The sequence below is a fragment of the Nycticebus coucang genome, chromosome 4 (assembly GCF_027406575.1).
Source record: "Nycticebus coucang isolate mNycCou1 chromosome 4, mNycCou1.pri, whole genome shotgun sequence".
Classification (NCBI taxonomy): domain Eukaryota; kingdom Metazoa; phylum Chordata; class Mammalia; order Primates; family Lorisidae; genus Nycticebus; species Nycticebus coucang.
The window spans coordinates 140532648-140539267 of NC_069783.1; the positions used below are offsets into that span (position 1 = coordinate 140532648).

A 6620-nucleotide genomic window follows, 5' to 3' on the forward strand; every position below is an offset into this window, starting at 1 on the left:
AGAGTGCTGTAGCATCATAGCTCACAGCAACTTCAAACTCTAGGACTCAAGTGATCCTCTTGCCTCAGCCTCCCAAGTAGCTGGGACCACAGGCACCCACCACAATGCCCGCCCAGCTATTTTTAGAGATGGAGCCTTACTCTTGCTCAGGCTGGTCTCAAACTTGTGAGCTCAGGCAATCTACCCACCTCAGCCTCCCAGAGTAAAAATAAAATATTCTTGGGTGGCGCCTGTGGCTCAAGGAGTAGGGCACCGGTCCCATATGCCAGAGGTGGTGGGTTCAAACCCAGCCCCGGCCAAAAAAAAAAAAAAAATTCTTGACGTGAACTTAGGTCTGTCCCTGGAGATGTTATACTTGGCCTGGCTCTTGTACGCCTACATGCATCCTACTTAGTGCTGCTGGGGGTCCTGAACTCCTGATCCCTGCCCCCTCCAATCTGTTGCATCCCACCATTGCCTGAGTTCCAATTCCTACAGGAGACGCCAAATGCCTTCCCATAGGCTTAATCAATAAACTCTGATGTAGAAGAGTGCTCCAAGATGGCAAACTAGAGGCATCTTCCCACCACCCTCTCCCAAGAAATCAGGGAGAAGTGTGACCAGCCACCACCATCTGAACCCTTCTGTTCACAAACAGCATTTGTAAAGGCACAGAGTGACAGCATAGGACACCAGGAGTGAAAAATAAGGGACAAAGCCAGCATGAGGAGCAGGTGAAAGGGAACATGGCAACCCAGGGATAGAGCCTGCATGGGGAATCAGTAGGGGTTTGGGGCTGCCAGAAAACAGCCACCACCCCTCAGAGCCCCTTGTGAAGGTGAATCAGGGGCCAACCCAATTCCTGGGTGGGTCTGTCCCACCAGGTAGAGGGTGTGGAGTGGGGCACACAAGGCTTTCGTGTGCACTAATTCTGGCCTTTTAAGGGTGGGGGCTGGAAAGGAAACAGTCTGTCCTGCAGCTTCTTTGGGATGAAGTCAGTAATTTATGATCAGGCACTTTCCTCACAGAGTATAGGCAGGTCTGGGCATGAGATTGGGCTATTGGTGGACCAGACGCCTAAAAAGCATTGGGGTGACTCAGCCTGCCACCCCAATTCAGTAAGACACAGGGGTGGCATGGAGATCACTGAGGTGCTGAGTCTACTGATGCCTATGTGGTCCTTGCTCTGTGTGGCTTTCTGAGTTGACCAGCTGTCAGCTGAGTTGACCAGCTGAGTCTGGCTTTGGCTCCACCTTTCAAGCTCTGTCATCCATCTTTGGGCTGATCCCATAGCTCCACCAAGTGGATTAGGGAGCTCCTGCCTCCTCACAGTCCTCCTTTCAATCTCTGGGTCCCATTTGGATCACTGAGGCACAATCCCCACTCAAGCAAAGACACCTAACTCCCTATCTGATTGCAGAACTAGGTTACAACATCCTTGAACATCCGGTGTACCCTCCAGGCCTGTGACACCAGTCTCCTCCTTGGGTCTTCAAAAACAGGAACAGGAAACTCAGTCCCATTCTCCTTGACAACCAGTTGATGAACTCTAGGCAACATACATGATCTTCACATTCAGAAGTGTCTGTCTCTGCTGATACTAGAGTGCCACCTAGTGTTCTCACTAATTATTTTAACTCTCCTGGATACCTAAGAGGATAATGGGTCATTTTAACCCCAAAACCCAGAGTTAAAGAAGAATGAAGGGAAAGAGGAAAAGAGAGAAAAAGTATGGAAAGGAAATAAAAAAGAAGAAATCACATATAAAAAGAAACCAGCAAAAAAATCTCTGGCTACACGAAGCACCAGAACAGACCAAATCCCCCAAGGGATCACAATGGAGCTACAACAGAAGATTCCAATTATAAAGAAATTGTAGAAATGACAGAAATGGAATTCTGATTATGGATGACAAATACAAGGAAGGGAAAGTGGAAAACCAACAAAAAGAAGTCCAAAGATGTCCCAAGAAATTAATGAAATGAAAGAAAGTCTCCAAGGATCTGGACAAAATTAGAAAGGATATAACAGCTTAAAGAATTAAAGGAGACATTCAGGGAGTTTGAAACTATAGTAGAATTTTTTTTTTTTTAGAGACAGAGTCTCACTTTATATCCCGAAGTAGAGTGCGGTGGCATCACAGCTCACAGCAACCTCTAACTCCTGTGCTTAAGTGATTTTCTTGCCTCAGCCTCCCAAGTAGCTGGGACTATGAGCACCTGCCACAATGCCTGGCTATTTTTTGTTGCAGTTTGGCTGGGGCTGAGTTTGAACTCGTCACCCTCAGTATATGGGGCTGGTGCCCTACCCACTGAGCCACAGGTGCCGCCCCTATAGTAGAGATTTTTGACAACAGATTAAACCATGGAGAAGAAAGAATCTCAGAGCTTGAAAACAAGGCTTTACAGCTAACCCAATCATTTAAAGAGGCAGAAAAGAAGAGACTAAAAGCAGAGCCATCTCTTAGAAAGTTATGGGACTATGCAAAGTGTACAAACACACAAATTTCAAGTGTTTCTGAAGAGGACTATCTCAAAAGCTTAGAGGATCTAGTGGAAGATTTCCTAAGCATTGCCAAAGATTCAGACATACACCTACTAGATCAGCGGTTCTCAACCTGTGGGTTACGACCTACAGGAACTGTATTAAAGGGCCGTGGCGACCCTGCCAGCGCATTGGTCCTGTCCCGCCTGTTTGGTGCTTCCCTGCCTCTCCTGCCAGCCATGAGCTCCACGCAGTTCAACAAGGGGCCCTCATATGGGCTTTTGGCAGAGGTCAAGAACCGGCTCCTGTCCAAATAAGACCCTCAGAAGGAGGCTGAACTCAGGAGCTGGATTGAGGGGCTCACTGGCCTGTCTATCGGCCCTGATTTCCAGAAGGGTTTGAAGGATGGGATTATCTTTTTTTTTTTTGTAGAGACAGAGTCTCACCTTATCGCCCTCGTAGAGTGCCGTGGCGTCACACAGCTCACAGCAACCTCCAAATCCTTGGGCTTAGGCGATTCTCTTGACTCAGCCTCCCAAGCAGCTGGGACTACAGGCGCCCGCCATAATGCCCGGCTATTTTTTTTTGTCGCAGTTTGGCCGGGGCTGGGTTTGAACCCGCCACCCTCGGCATATGGGGCCGGCGCCCTACCCGCTGAGCCGCAGGCACCGCCAGGATGGGATTATTTTATGCACACTCATAAACAAGCTGTAGCCAGGCTCAGTCCCCAAGATCAACCACTCCATGCAGAATTGGCACCAGCTAGAAAACCTCTCCAACTTCATCAAGGCCATGGTTGGCTATGGCATGAACCCTGTGGACCTGTTCAAGGCCAACGACTTGTTTGAGAGTGGGAACATGACGCAGGTGCAGGTGTCTCTTCTGGCCCTAGCTGGGAAGGCCAAGACAAAGGGGCTACAGACTGGTGTGGACATCAGTGTCAAGTACTCAGAGAAGCAGGAACGGAACTTTGATGATGCCACCATGAAGGCAGGATAGTGTGTCATCGGGCTGCAGATGGGCACCAACAAATGTGCCAGCCAGTCGGGCGTGACAGCATATGGCACAAGAAGTCATCTCTACAATCCTAAGAATCATATCCTGCCTCCCACAGACCATTCAACCATCAGCCTGCAGATGGGTACAAACAAGTGTGCCAGCCAGGTGGGCAAGACAGCTCTTGGGACCCGGAGGCACATCTATGACACCAAGCTAGGGATTGACAAGTGTGACAACTCCTCCATGTCCCCGCAGATGGGCTATACACAGGCTGCCAACCAGAGCGCCCAGGTCTTTGGCCTGGGTCTGCAGATATATGATCCCAAGTACTGTCCACAGGGCCCAGCTGCCGATGGAGCTCCACTGGATGCTGACAACTGCCTAGGTTCAGGCGAAGGCCCAGAGTATCCCCCTGCTACCAGGAGGAGGCCAGCTACTGAGGCACCCAGCTACTGAGACATGCTGTCTCCCCACATCATCATCTTATCTGGGTTATGGAGTTTTTCTATGTGTTTGCCTTTTTTTTTTTAACATGTACTGCCAATGGAGGGTTTGTAGGAGTCTGGGTAGGATTAGGTGGCAGATCCCACTTGTCTTGCAGAACTGAGCCACCAGGCTGAAGGGGAAGGGGCCATATCCAGATGCATGGGTGTTTGGGTTGGGGCAGGATCCCTGCCAGGGCACATGCAAGAGGTGGACTGAGCCATGTTGGGGAAAAGAGACCTGGGCAGGGAGGAGAACTGGCCCCAAATGGTTTCCAGTTTCAACTCCTCTTATCTTTTTTTTGAGACAGAGTTTCATTTTGTCACACTCAGTAGAGTGCTGTGGTGTCGTAGCTCACAGCAACCTCAAACTCTTAGGCTCAAGCGATTCTCTTTTTTTTTTTTGTAGAGACAGTCTCACTGTACCGCCCTCGGTAGAGTGCCATGGCCTCACACGGCTCACAGCAACCTCCAACTCCTGGGCTTAAGCGATTCTCTTGCCTCAGCCTCCTGAGCAGCTGGGACTACAGGCGCCCACCACAACACCCGGCTATTTTTTGGTTGCAGTTTGGCCGGGGCTGGGTTTGAACCCGCCACCCTAGGTATATGGGGCCGGCGCCTTACCGACTGAGCCACAGGCGCCGCCCTCAAGCGATTCTCTTGCCTCAGCCTCCTGAGTAGCTGGGATATGGGCACTCACCACAGTGCCCAGCTACTTTTTTTAGAGATGGCGTTTCGCTCTTGCTCAGGCAGTTCTTGAACTCCTGAGCTCAGGGAATCCACCTCCCTCGGCCTCCCACAGTGTTAGTATTACAGGTGTGAGCCATTGTGCCCAGCCCTTCTCTTCCCTTTTGTCTACCAGTTTGTGGTTTCTGTGCCCACAGAAGTTTCAGGAAGTTTTTTTTGTTTATTTTTTGAGACAGAGTCTAATTCTGTCGATTTAGGTCACAGCTTGCTAGAACCTCAAATTCATAGGTGCAAGTGATCCTCTTGGTCAGCTTCCTAAGTAGCTAGGTCTATAAGTGTACGCCACCACACCCAGCTAGTTTTTCTGTTTTTAGTAGAGATGGGGTCTCACTCTTGCTCACTCATAACTAGGATTATAGATTAGGATTAACTAGACCAGGCTCATCTAGAACTTCTGAGCTCAAGCAATCCCTCACCTCAGCCTCTCAGGGTACTACGTAGGATTATAGGTATGAACCTCGATGTCCAGCCTAAAAGAAAATATTTTTTCCCCGGGGAATGGGTTAGGGATGGTGGAGGGGTGGAGGGGTGCAGGGAAGGGGGTCCCTTGAGAAAGAGACAAATTATTTTAGGATCCTGCCCAATGGGTTTCTTTAGGACTCTCAGACCAATAACACTGGTGGCCTAGAGGCCCCATGGGAAAACTGAGGCCCATGCATGACTCTGGAGTTCTGAGTGGTTGAGGCAAAGGTGTACCCCCTCCCCGAGCTCATCCCCCCCTCCCTCCATGGGGCCTCAGTAGGTTTTATTTTTTAATTTTTTGTTTTTTGAGGCAGAGTCTCAATCTATTGCCCAGATTAGAGTACCATGGTGCCAGCCCAGGTCAAAGCAACCTCAAACTCCTGGGTTCAAGCCATCTTTCTGCTTCAGCCTCTTGAGTAGCTGTAACTTTAGGCACTCATCCCATTAGCCAGCTAATGTTTTCTATTTTTAGTAAAGATGGGCTCTCACTCTTGCTCAATTTGGTCTCTAGCTCCTGAACTCAAGTAATCCTCCTGCCTCAGCCTCCCAAGGATGCTAGGATTAGAGGCGTGAGCCAGTGTAACTGGCCACCTCAGTAGGTTTGAAGAGTCCCCAGCTCCCTTCTCCCCTTCCTGGGCCTGACCACTGTACTACTCTGTCTCTTGCCTATCAGTGCTGCCCAGAGATCCCCAGCTGGACACATGAGATAATGTGAATTACCAACTCTGGACCAAAAGCAATAAAAACTTCTGTTTTTAGGAAAAATAAAAAAATTTAAAAAAAGTAAATAAAGGGCCGTGGCATTAGGAAGGTTGAGAACCACTGCACTAGATGGAAATTGAACCCTGGGATGACTCAATTCAAGCAGAGCTTCTTCTAGACCCATTGTAATTAATCTGGCCAAAGTAAACATGAATGAGAAAATTCTGTAAGCAGCCAGGCATAAACAGCAGCTTATCTACAAAGGCAAACCCATCAGGTTAACACCTGACTTCTCGGCTCGGTGCCTGTGGCTCAAGCAGCTAAGGCACCAGCCATATACACCTGAGCTGGTGGGTTCTAATCCAGCCCGGGCCTGCCAAACAACAATGACGGCTGCAACCAAAAAATAGCTGGGCATTGTGGCAGACGCCTGAAGTCCCAGCTACTTGGGAGGCAGAGGCAGGAGAATTGCTTGAGCCCAGGAGTTAGAGATTGCTGGGAGCTATGATGCCACGGCACTCTACCCAGGGTGACAGCTTGAGGCTCTGTCTCAAAATAAAAAAAACACCTGACTTCTCAGCAGAAACTTTACAAGCCAAAAGAGGGTGGGCCCCTGCCTTCAATCTTCTTAAATAAAACAAATGCCAGTCTAGGATTCTGTGTCCTGCAAAACTATGTTTCATATTCAGTGAAGAAATCAAATCTTTTATTGACAAGCAAACATTGAGGAAATTGGTCACTACAAGACTTGCTCTGAAGAAAGTA

The 6620-nt window shown here is 49.0% G+C and overlaps 1 pseudogene; it reads left to right on the plus strand.

The window, feature by feature from the left end:
- The first annotated feature begins 2702 nt into the window (after nucleotides 1–2702).
- LOC128583322 (calponin-2-like) lies at nucleotides 2703–3902 on the plus strand (annotated as a pseudogene).
- Nucleotides 3903–6620: the final 2718 nt, after the last annotated feature.